Source organism: Myxine glutinosa, chromosome 7 (genome assembly GCF_964187855.1).
Source record: "Myxine glutinosa chromosome 7, kmMyxGlut1.1, whole genome shotgun sequence".
Lineage (NCBI taxonomy): Eukaryota > Metazoa > Chordata > Myxini > Myxiniformes > Myxinidae > Myxine > Myxine glutinosa.
In genome coordinates, this window is record NC_136267.1 from 129,292,535 (window position 1) to 129,305,663 (window position 13,129).

At 46.0% G+C, this 13,129-nt stretch overlaps 1 long non-coding RNA gene across 1 annotated transcript; it reads right to left on the minus strand.

Moving 5' to 3' along the window:
- Nucleotides 1-243: 243 nt before the first annotated feature.
- On the minus strand, nucleotides 244-4,967 carry LOC144892832 (uncharacterized). Its single transcript, XR_013623980.1, has 3 exons — nucleotides 4,775-4,967; nucleotides 2,747-2,861; nucleotides 244-310 (listed from the first exon to the last, which is right to left on the minus strand). It is a non-coding gene; the product is annotated as an uncharacterized LOC144892832 (long non-coding RNA).
- Nucleotides 4,968-13,129: the final 8,162 nt, after the last annotated feature.

The following is a 13,129-nucleotide window of genomic DNA, read 5'->3' on the forward strand; positions in this document are numbered from 1 at the left end:
ACAAACAAGAAAAGCCAAACAACCAATTGTAATTTTTTTTGTTTCATCCAAAGAAAAAGCAGCAAGTGTAAGCCATCCACCCACCTGTATAACCGTAAAAAGTCTTCTGGCCGCGAATGGAAAAACTTCACAGACAAGACAATGCTCTGTGCGATGTAGGAAACGAATGGAATTTGAATACCAAGATGGATCAGCCAATGGGAGATTAATTGTATAGCCAATCTGAGCAGCAGAATACTGGACTCATCTCGCAAAGGAACATGCCAATAGCACACGGCAGAGCTGATGCAGCCAAAAGCCACAAAGTAGCCTGAAAAGAAGCAGTAAGATTAAATGTACCATACAGCTGGATTTGGGTCTGACAAAACTGATTCACGATATACTAAACTAATCATTCCAATGTACAAAGAGGCCAACAACAATGCCTATCAAAATGGGGGCGTTCGGACACATATACGTACTCGCACTCACCCCAGAGCCATCTAGCCTGGAACGAGCTGGGAAGGGTGATGGGGAGGTTTTGGAGGGGAGGGGTGATGGGGAAGATTTGGAGGGGAGGGGTGAGATTGGATTTTGGAAAGTGTACGATTAATGGGAAACGAACATTTATTGCAAAATGAGTTTCTTGTGACCTTCGAGTTAAAAATACATTTAAGGACGCTGGAGGGGGGTTGGAGTGCAGGTGAGTTTGGGGAATGTATGAAAGAGGCACTGTAAGAGATGGAATTTTTTTGGGGGACGAATAGATTTGGTGAGCAAGTCGAAAGCAACCTTTTAAAGAAGAAGAAGAAAAAGGTGTTATAATATACGACAGAATACAGTACTTCAGGGGAAAGTTTAAACATTTTAAAGTTTAACAGTGAAAACTATCTGGGGAAATGGGGGAGAAACACGTGGTCGAAGAACGAACGAACGAATAAGAACAATGAATAAACGAATAAGAACAACGAATAAGAACAGAGAAGGAAAGGTGTTTTTTTTGTTGTTTTTTTGAGTTGAGATTTTAAACAAGGAAGTAGGCTATGGGGTGAAAAGACTGGGAAAAACAGAGAATGAAAGTTATTGGAGCACAAACGACAGACCGCTGAGAGAAAAACAAAGCCTCAAGGTCGGACACGGTACAAACCCTCAAAAGACAGGACACGAATTAACACGATTTTCTTTACAGGTATGAAAGATTTACACCGAGAATCTTCCTAGGGACACACTATAAGTACACACACCATAAAATAAATACAGTTTTGACGAAAATACAAATGGGAACAATTACTTAACTTCGAAAGCGTGAGAGCGTGGACAGCTGCGAAAAAAACGTAAAACTCGCCGGTAAGACCGGAAGCGGAAGTCGCCTAACGATAAACCTAATGCCTAATTTGGGATCCCACACACACAGATATCAGAGACAAGACGAGGGCATATGAATTAATAAAAAGAACACGTTCGTCATGTAGAATGTACGCGGCATGCGGTCTTATCTGTCTCGTCATTGGCTTTGGCCACTGTCCAACACTGCTCCGTTCGGCCCGCGGCACACCACGAGGTCCCTCGCTCCAAGTGCCACAAGGCCTCGCTCCAAGCGCCACGTGTCCAACGCAGGCCAGCGGCTCCACACGAGGTCAATTCGAACCACAGTCCTCCTGTCTGTGAACTCAACTCTCTGGATCAAAACCAACTGCCTCGTATCAAAACCAACTGCCCAAAAGGTGTTCGGCGCTCGTTAATCGGATCTCTCTCGCTCAGGATCTCGACCGCGCTGCTCAACTCAACTCGGGCTCTCTCTCTCTCAGGCTGTGAACTGCGAACCAACTCGTGCTGCGCAACTCGCTCTCCTGCACCAACTCGACTGCTCAGGATCGCACCGGGACTGTCACTCGACTGCAGAGGATCGCCCCGGGACTGTCACTCTGTGCACCAAACTCTCAACTCTCCTCTCTTCTCGACTGCCTGAAATGACGTCCGGCCCCGATAGTATCTGCTGGCCCGTGACGTCAGCCCTGGCGGCTGCCAACCAATCAGAGCCTCCACCGACTCACCCAGGTGCACGCCCACTGCGCCACTCCAACTCTCATCCCCTACTCTGTGGTCATAGCGCGTGCTAGTCGATCTGGTTCGGCCCCTGGGAGGTGTAAATGGTGGCGGCCATTCGGCGGTTACTCGCCACATTCGGCGGCGGCGATTACTTAAATGAGTAATCTTTCAGCATGCAAAGGGTGACAAGACATGGGATTTTAATGGTATTTGTAATGGAATTATGATGAGTTAAATATAAAAGATATTTGTTTGTTTTTTTCAAAAAAAAGTGACAATTAGCTGAGGAGTCGCCGAGGGCCAAACTTTAACCTTTGACAGCAGAGAAATAGTGTTCTGACAGCAAAAGACTTCCAAATAATATTTATGGCTGGATTGCTTCAAGAGAAATGACATACTATTTATTTTATTAACTGAAGGAATTATAAAATTGCTATGAGATGAAATTATATTTTCGGTGTTGGTATAACAGTAATTACCGAGAAAAATATATCTGAAGACTTACATGATCATGTTGTGTAAGTACGAAAGGTTTGTGGTCACAAATTCAAAGGAAATGGAAGTTATGTCTTTGGGAAGTTTGCAAAATTTGTAAGGGATCTTGCATGGGTTCAGCAAAACATTTTTTCAGTTTTTGGATGTGTAGATGAATATATACATGTACATGGGTGAGTATGCACACAAAAGGATGGGATGATACTCTTCAAAGAGCTCTTACCAATGGAAATCAGCCAGTGCTGACTCAATATAGTTCCCAGGTCCCTATACACGTGCCGCATCGTGAACAGAGCCATGGACCAGCCACTTGCCACAATCACGAAGAAAACATTCCTCTGTTGGACTTGCCCATTCATCGCAATTACCTATTGTGTTGGCAGTGATTTATACATGTTTAAATGTCAAACAAACAAAACTTGGCAAACTTGGCAAACAAGTGGAACATGTCTTTCAATCCTGACAAATCTCACACTCTTACAATGTCTCTCCGAAAAGACCGACTGGACAACCCTCCCATCCACTTTCTGAATAATCCTCTCCAAGAAGTTCTGTCACTCAAGCTTTTGGGTCGCACTATCTGCCATGATCTTTCCTGGGAAAACCACATTGCAAATCTGGCCTCCAAAGCCAGTCGCCGACTGGGCATCCTCCATCGTGCGAAGTCCTTCCTTGGCACACCTGAGCTCCTCACCACATACAAGGCTTTCATCCGCAGCTCAATGGAATACTGCTCTCCCCTCTGTGCTGGTGCTCCTGCCTCACACCTAGCTCGTCTTCACGCTGTTGAAACCAAAGCATTCAGAATCATTGGACTCTCCCGCGATGAAGCTAACTCCGAGGGCCTTTCACTCACTCAGCACAGGCAGGTTGGTGGTCTTTCCGTCTTCTACCGACTCCTCTCCGGCCTTGCTCCAACAGCTCTATCTGGGCTCTGTCCCCCAAATATTCCTACATGTCGCACAAGATCTGCCTGCAACCCTCTTATGGTTAAACTGCCAAAATCAAGACTCTGCTCACCTTCACTCACCTCTTTTCTCCCGCCTCTGGAACAAACTCCCTCACTCTCTTCAATCCCACTCCTCCCTCCAGGTCTTCAAAACAGCTGTTCACCACCATCTCTTATCTTCCCCCATCCAAAACCTTGATCTTTTCTACCCCTGCTAATTTCACCCCAAGTCCACTTTTTTGAAATACCAACTTCTTTCCTGGAAGTCCTTGGTGTCCTTGTGTTTTATACTTCTCCCAGCCCCCCCCTCCCCCTTCCCATGCCTCCTCCCCCCAAGCCCTCTCCCTCCCACAAATCTCCCGATGTCCCTGCTCTCAAATGTTGTGTTTGCGTGCTTCCCCTTCTCTCCCCACCTTGTCTACCGCTCCCTCTTTTTATTACTTGCCGGAAAAGATGATGCTTGGTGCCAAAATCGAATCAGTTCATTTTAGCAAAATAATATATACCTAAACCAAATTTGGTCAAAATCCCATCACTGGTGCACAAGTTAGTGTGACAGAATTTTTACCTAACGGGATGTCTGATCTTTGACCTTTTGACCACAATAATCGAATCTGTTTATCTCTACATCATAATACATACTTGTACCAAGTTTGACTTAGTTCCCATCAGCAGTTCATAAGTTATCGCAGTAATGAAAACGGAAAGCAAATATTCCTACAGGTCGCACAAGATCTGCCAGCAACCCTCTGATGGTTAAATTGCCAAAATCTTGGCTCTCTGCTCACCTTCACTCTTTCATTCCTCTTTTCTCCGGCCTCTGGAACAAACTCCCACACTCCCTTCAATCCCACTCCTCCCTCCAGGTCTTTAAAACAGCTGACCACCACCATCTCTTATCTTTCCCCATCCAAAACCTTGATCTTTTCTACCCCCACTAATTCACCCCAGATCCACCTTGTTTGAAATTCCAACTTCTTTCCTGGAAGTCCCGGCAGTGTCCATATGTTTTATACCTCTCCCACCCCCCTCCCCCTTCCCATGCCTGCTCTCAGATGTTGTGTTTGTGTTCCTCCCCCTCTCGCCCCATCTTGTCTACCGCTCCCCATGTTATATGTTTTATGTGTCGGTTTGTCTTTCTGTGCGATTAATGTCAGCTCTTTCACGAGCCTCGATCTTGTATCCAAAAAAAAAAAAAAAAAAAAAAAAAAGGATCACGGGCGGACAATCCGAAAACATAATGCCTCCATCAACTTCGTAGGTGGACGCACAAAAGCCGATCACACATGCACACACACATACCTGAGCAGGCAGCAGACGGCAAAGGCCAACAACAATGAGAAGAAGGGAAGACAAGACTCCCAGGAAGAATCCAGATGTCGATAAAAAATATTGCACTCCTGTTCAGGTCAATGAGGCAAGAAAGGAGTTAGCGATGCAATCGAAATGCAAGAAAGTATGTGCCAGTTATAGAAGCGAGATTAACCCTGACGATAAAAATAGTGCGAATTTGTAATCATTTCACAAATTTTAAAACAGAATCAGCAACAATGCAAAATACTGACAGAACGAATTGAAGCCATTACAATAATTGCACAACTGAATTGGTCGACATCTGGGAAAGAATTCAGGATAACTTTTGAGATCGCATCGGTGCTTTAATGATGGATTTTCTGATAAATATTTGAAGCAAATAACTATGCAGTATAATGATTAGACTCAGCACATCTCATTTTGAAAGCAGAATTTGGATTTCTTTACATTAAAAATAAATAAATAAAACAAGACAAGTCCAAATCCCACCTCAGGCAAAAGGATCGTCCCATTCCAACACAGAGCGGCAAACTTAAAGTATGGGCAAAATCCAAAAAAAACACAAACAAGTAAAGATACATTCAAAGTACACCGCCCACATGCCAAATAATTAAATATCCTACAGCGCGGCATTGCCGGGGTGCCTCTGGCGCCCGGCAATACCACAGTGCAGCTCATTGAGGCTGCATTGGGAGGGAGAGGTGTACACTAATTGATTGATTAATTGTATAATTAAAATCAATAAAAGATTATCACAAAATATTTTCATAATCAATTGGCTAATAGCATAACTAAATCACTAGTGCTTCATCCGAAGATGTATCTTTTAGAAATTTAATTAAAGAAGTCATTAATAAAAAATTAAATAATTAATTGATTAATCAATAAATAATTAATCGATTAAATGATTAATCAAAAAATCAAAAATATCCTTGATAGCCACATCACTTGGTCACTGTCATGTCCAAATATTAGCTTCCCAGCTCAAAAGGTGCCTGAGATATTGGCCAAATAAGAAAGAACATAAATAAATAATTAATAATGAAAATAAATAAATAATAATCATTAAAAAATTAAATTATTAATCAATTCGGTCACAGAACATATAAACCACCACCATGTCATCAGAATCTGTAACTGAAAAAAGATTATTTTTTTTAGTAATTAATCGAATAATTAAATAATTAATCGATACATTGATTAATTGATGAATCAATAAATCAAAAATATCCTTGATAGCCACATCACTTGGTCACTCATGTCCAAATATTAGCTTCTGAGCTCAAAAGGTGCCTGAGATATTGGCCAAATGAGAAAGAAGACAAATAAATGATTAATAATGAAAATAAAAAAATAATAATCATAAAAAAATTAAATTATTAATCAATTCGGTCAGAGAACACATAAACCACCACCATTTCATCAGAATCTGTAACTTAAAAAAAAAATTTTTTTTGTCATTAATCAAATAATTAAATAATTAATCGATTAATTGATTAATTGATTAATTAATAAATCAAAAATAGCCTTTGCAGCCAAAATCACCTGGTCATTGGCATGTCCAAATATCAGCTTCCTAACTCAAAAGGTGCCTGAGTTAATGGTCAGAAGAGAAAGGAAATTTGATTAATTAAACATGTACTTAATTAATCGCTAATAATTAAATAACTCCTCAATTAATTGATTAATCAAAAAACAATAAAATACCGTTTTTGACAAAGGACTTGCTCACTATTGTGCTGAAATTTCAGCTTCCTAGTTCAAAGGATGGCTGAGATATCGCCCGGACAAACAAACAAACAAGAAAGAAAGCAAGAAAACAAGAAAGCAAGAAAACAAACAACCAGAGTGAAAACTGAGTACTCTCTTTCAGCGTGCGTCACTGCCGAGCCCCCTTCGGTGCCCAGCAATGACGATTTGCAATGCCTGGAGATGGCATAGGAAAGGAGCGGTGTACAACAGGTAATCAAAGTGCATTTTCGAAAGTATGCCTCATCCAACCAAATATGTGTCCTGTGATCATGCTGGGTACACACTTGCTCAAATAATCTGCATAGACGACCAATAGGAGTCCCAGCACGAGGCAGCCAATCAGCCACAAGTCATACCCTGCACACATGCAAGCAATTTCTCAAAATACAAACAGCACATGAAAATTGACCGTCTCTCAAATACGTATTCACTTTGGAGATGTACAAAATAATGGACAAAGGAGTTAGCTGCTGTTAAAAGTCACTGACTGGGCATCCTCCATCATGCAAGGTCCTTCCTTAGTTCCTTGGCACACCTGAACTCTTATGCATCAACAATGCCCGCATCTTCATGGAGTCTGTTCTCCTCTCTGGGGCCACTCTAACATATAGCCCAGATCGGTGGAGTGTTGCAGTGATGGTTGTCCTTCTGGAAGTTTCTCCCATCTCCACACAGGATCTCTGGAGCTCAGCCAGAGTGACCATCGGGTTCTTGGTCACCTCTCTTACCAAGGCCCTTCGCCCCCGATTGTTCAGTTTGGCCGGGCGGCCAGCTCTAGGAAGAGTCCTGGTTGTTCCAAACTTCTTCCATTTAAGAATTATGGAGGCCACTGTGCTCTTGGGAACCTTCAATGCAGCAGAAATTTTTTTGTAGGCTTCCCCAGATCTGTGCTTCGACACAATCCTGTCTCTGAGCTCTGCAGGCAGTTCTTTCGACCTCATGGCTTGGTTTTTGCTCTGATATGCATTGTCAGCTGTGAGACCTTATATGGACAGGTTTATATCGACAGGCCTTTCCAAATCATGTCCAATCAATTGAATTTACCACAGGTGGACTCCAATCAAGGTGTAGAAACATCTCAAAGATGATCAAGAGAAATGTGAGGCACCTGAGCTAAATATCAAGTGTCATAGCAAAGGGTCTGAATACTTTTATGTTGGGAGGGTAGAGCAATACATAGATGGAGGTAGATCTGAAGAGGTAACATGCTTCGACTGTCGCGATAGGGAATCTACCTTATAATAAGTTCCATGTTTAGTCCGGTTTGTCGGTTAAGGAGTATACCTGTGAACATACCAGGATGTTCGTGTGCTAGGTAGTTGTAGGGACTAAGATAACCCCCCCTGTGTGTCGGACATGGTGGTCATTCCTTTGTCCCTTATGGCAACACACACCTGTAGACAAGAAGATAGGCCCTTTAGTGCACACAGTAATTTAATTCTGGACTCTTCTGGACTTCGCTATGACCAACTTCCCTGAAAATGTCTGCTGCTCTTCTTCTGCTCCAATCGGCTCATCTGATCATGTGCTTGCTCATCTCTCTGACCATTCTCAGGGAGCCTCCTCAGCGTCGATGAGTCTGGCATTTCACTCAGGCCAACTGGCACGGTCTTCAAGCAGCCATCAATCATCTGGACTGGTCTCCCATCTCTACCACCTCCGACATCAACTCATCCTGGGAATTCTTCCAAAGTAAATTGCTCTCTCTCATGCACAGATTTATACCCATCTAGTCTTCAGTTGTCATACCCTTCCTCCCGTCCATGGTACACGGCATCTTGTGGTGAGGCTGTCTCCCAGAAACAACTTGCCTTCGTCTCCTGGAAAGCAAATCCAACGCAAGGAAATCTCATTTCCTTTCACAAAGCCCAAAACAAGTGTGTGTCCACCCTCAGGAGAGCCAGGAAACAATATCTCTCCGTTCTCAAGACCGAACTCTCTTATCTGTCTCCCTCTTCCAAATCCTGGTGGCGTCTGGTCAAATCTGTTTCTGGTGTTTGTTCCCCCTCCATCCCCTCCCTTACCTCAAATGGCTACACAGCTGACTCCGCACATGAAAAAGCTGAATGCCTCAACTCTGTGGTTGCCTCTAAATCTTGTGTCCCCAACCCATCCCTCTCTGTACCCACCGTACCCAGTCGTACCCAGCAGCTCCTGGACTCTGTCCTTTCCTCCTGACAAGGTGGAAAAGTTTCTGTCAACCCTCGACTCTGATTCTGCAACTGGACCTGACGGCATCAGCCCACGGGTCCTAAAATCCTGTTCTTCCGCTCTTTCACTCCCTCTCCCTGTTCTCTTCACCCTCTCTTTTGCTCAAGGTCATCTGCCATCTGCTGGGAAATCAGCCAACATCACCGCTTTACATAAAAAAGGTGCATAAACAGATCCTAGCAACTACAGACCAATCAGCCTTCTCCCAATTATCAGCAAAGTCATGGAATCCATCATTGCTTCGGATATGAAATCTTTCGTCTTCTCCAATGGCTTGACCTCTGATCATCAATTTGGTTTCAGACCAGGTCACTCTACTCTGGACATGCTGCTTCTGCTGTCTCAACAATGGATGGAGGTCCTCAATGCCAAAGAGGAAATCAGAGCTGTCTCCCTCGACATATCACGTGCCTTCGATACGGTCTGGCACCCCGCTCTGCTCACCAAACTCTCCTCCTTTGGTATCCATGGAAATCTCCACGCATGGCTGGTGGACTTCCTCTCTCGTCGTAGTCAACGTGTGGCCCTGAATGGGTTTCTCTCATCTCCTCTTCCTGTTCAGGCTAGAGTTCCCCAAGGCAGTGTTCTGGGCCTTGTGCTTTTTCTGGTCTTCATCAATGATCTCTCCGACTCTCTTGAAAATCCTCTCAATCTCTTTGCTGATGACTCCACTCTCTGCCACTCCATTCCTCATCCCTCAGATCGGCAGTCTGCAGCCTCCTCACTCTCTGCAGACCTGGACAAAATCACTGACTGGGCAAACAAGTGGAACATGTCTTTCAATCCTGACAAATCTCACACTCTTACGACTTCTCTCCGAAAAGACAGACTGGACAACCCTCCCATCCACTTTCTGAATAATCCTCTCCAAGAAGTTCTGTCACTCAAGCTTTTGAGTCTCACTATCTGCCATGATCTTTCCTGGGAAAACCACATTTCAAATCTGGCCTCCAAAGCCAGTCGCCGATTGGGCATCCTCCGTCATGCGAAGTCCTTCCTTGGCACACCTGAGCTCCTCACCACATACAAGGCTTTCATCCGCAGCTCAATGGAATACTGCTCTCCCCTCTGAGCTGGTGCTCCTGCCTCACACCTAGCTGGTCTTCACTTTGTTGAAACCAAAGTGTTCAGAATCGTTGGAATCTCCCATGATGAAGCTACCTCCGAGAGCCTTTCTCAGCGCAGGCAGGTTGGTGGTCTTTCTGTCTTCTACCGACTCCTCTCCGGCCTTGCTCCTCCAGATATCTCTGGGCTCTGTCCCCCAAATATTCCAACAGGTCGCACCAGATCTGCCTGTAACCCTCTTATGGTTAAACTGCCAAAATCAAGACTCTCTGCTCACCTTCACTTCTTCCGAGATTGCTCAACCAACCAAGCCAACTCTGGTCGTGTTGACTGACTTCCATTCCAACATCCATCGTCACCATCACTCGCACCTGGCTCGAAATTGTCACCTGCAGAACATGCAACAATTCGTTTAAATAATAGGACAATAGCCTGAGCATTTGTTTACCCCAAAATGCTTCCGGAAAAGATAAACACCACTATACAAAATGTTTAGGCCACATGACCACAGCATAATCCTTTGGAATCAATCAAAATAATTTATACATCTCATCCTGTCAATGTCTCTCTCCATTATACAATGGAGTGTATGTGGGAAGTGTGAAACAGAGTGCGATACAGAGTGTGCAATGGCTGAAGAGAGTGTGCGAGAATGCACACCGGAGCGTGTGGTATGGAGTGTGCAGGAGTGCACACCAGAGCACGTGATTGGGTGTGCAACAGGAGATTGCACACCCGTGAGTAAGTGTGCGCTGATTGGGTGTGTACTGGGAGAGTGCACACCCGGGGTTGTTACTGAGTGTGTAACAAAAGTGTGCGCGAGGGTGTGCGATGGCCAAGTGTGCAACGGAGTGTGCGAGTGGTATGAGTGTGCCAGGGTGTGCACGAGGATGTGTAATAAGGGAGTGTGCGAACGGCGTGAGTGCGCCTGAGTGGTGTGCACCTGAGTGTGCAAGAAAAGAGAATGCACGAGAGCGTGCGGTAACCGAATGCAGGGGGTGTATGGGAGGCGCTGGAGCGCCGCGTTTTGCGAGTGTGGAACGGGTCGCGTGTGGGTGTGAGAATGCGACTCGGGCATCGACCCAGACCGGGGGGTTAGCGTGTAGTGCGACGGATAGCCGACGCGAGCTCTCGGGGCGTGGTGCGCTTTGTGTGCTGCAGGGGCTGGCGGGGATCGTTGCCGCAGTGGCGTGCACGATTCGGGCCGGGCCCCGCCCTGTATGGTCAGTGCCGTGCCTTGGCGAAAGAGGCAAATGGCACGGTTCGAGGGGGGGGGGGGGGGGTAGGAGAGGTCAGAGCTTCGCCCCCTAGTGGGTGCGGTGCTCCGACCGGGGGAGGTTGGGCCATCGTGCCGGGGACCGAAAGGCTCTGCGCAGAGATGGCGCCTGGAACCGTGGCCCAAGCATGCCTCCTCCCCTGAATCGAAAATGCCAGACGGACCCAACCAACAGGGGACAAACCACCCGCATGCTGTGACGAAAATGTATTGCCGCATGGAGAGGCTCGAGAGTAGTGGACGAATGGTGATAGTGTTGGGGAATGGTGTCCGGTGTAGAGGGATGGTAGATCTACCATTCCTCACTTGGGGCACATGAGCGCTAGATTATGGGGATGGCAGTGTGAACTAGCCGAGGGCGGGCTAGGATATTGTTAGGGATTTAGAAGGATGACAATAGGAGACCAAGATTTAAGTAGTGACTTTTGTACAGGTAGAGGGGACGTAGAGAGATTAGAAGGATGTTAATGACGAGGGAGTGCTTAGTGTAAGGGAAGATGGGAAAGCACGAGTGTTTGAGGGAAGTAGTTAGTTAGATGATGCTGTGTGTGTGTAGTAGTGTGGAGAAATTGTGGGTGCGTCTTGGGCTTGAGCAAATGAGGAATTGAATGGGAACCACCTTGTGCTTGGGCTTGAGCAAATGAGGCATTGGTCGGGGATGCCCCGAGGTAGTGCATGAGTGGTGTATTGAGGACAAGTGGAGTTGTGTTGGAGTGTATGGAAAGAGGAATGTGAGCCCAAGAAGTGTGCAAGAGGACTTGGTGTGTGGAATGCTTGGTGGGAGTAAATGGTATGGAATGCATGGTGCGAAGGAGTGAATGGGGGAAGATGGACCCCTTCACGAGTACCCGGGGCGGGTAGTTTAAAGTTAGGTAGAGGGTTTAGGTAAATTATTCGATATTGACACCTGTGGTGCAGGAAGTGGCAAAGAAGTGCTTGAATGGGTGCATGAGTCAGTGAATGGCTGGGCGTGTGGGCTTTGTTGGTGCATATGGTTATTGGGGCACTCCGCCACTGGTAGTCTGTCGGCCAGGTGAGGCCGCAGGTAGGCTCTGGAGCCAGTCAGAGTAGTGTTCAGTGGGGCCCGAGGATCCAGGAGAAGGACCCGGGTAGCCCAATGCCAGAGAGGGCATCAGAGGGGTGAGAGAGCCAGGAGGGGCCTTCCCCGATTTAGGGTAGTCGCAAGGAGCAAGGTAAGCTCGGGTGGCGACTTCAGTGGCGGAGGTGCGCAGGTAGGTAGACCTGCTGGTGGAGCCACACAACCCAGCCCCGAAATTGTGCAAAGGCACAGTAGGAAAAATTGGGGAGTGGGACCCAAATTGGAAGGCACCACAGGGTAGGTCAATGGGAATTGGTTTTTGAACCGCATCGTGTAACGATGGCCAATTGAATTGGCAGGGCAAGACCCCGTGTAGAGTAACTGAGTTAATGTTATTAGAGTATAGTAAGGATAAGAAATCTCTTCGCACCATCCGCATCCACTCACCAAGGCAGACGGAACTCCACACCAGGTTTCGTGAACGATTTGGATGGTAAAGACGCATCATGACGTGAGTGTGACATTGTGGTAACTCCATCTCTTCCTTCTTGGGAGGGATTGGAAGACGAATTTTGAGTAGAGGGGGATATGGGAGACAGGACGTAGAGACGAATTTGTAAAGTGTAAATACAGGGAAGGGCAAGGGTAGTGTAGGCTGACATAGGGGGTTACGAACGGTTAGGGACGAGCTTTCTCTGCTCGCTCTCCCGCACCCCTCATGTTGCATTGCCTTGATTGATGTGTACCTTTGCGTCCTTTCCTTCGCTAATTGTGCTTTGTCTTCCTCCCCACCCATGGACCCATTTTGGAGGGGAGTGTGCAGGAGCCCTGAACGGTGCAGCGGCGCCTGGCCACATTTGTGTAGAAGATTTGAAGGTGAACGATTTGGATATTACTAGTATTATTACTCGTATTATATTACGAGTATAATTATTTGGATATTACAAGCTAGTATATATTACTGCCCCTGCTACCGACGGGAAAACCATGGTCCCCCTTT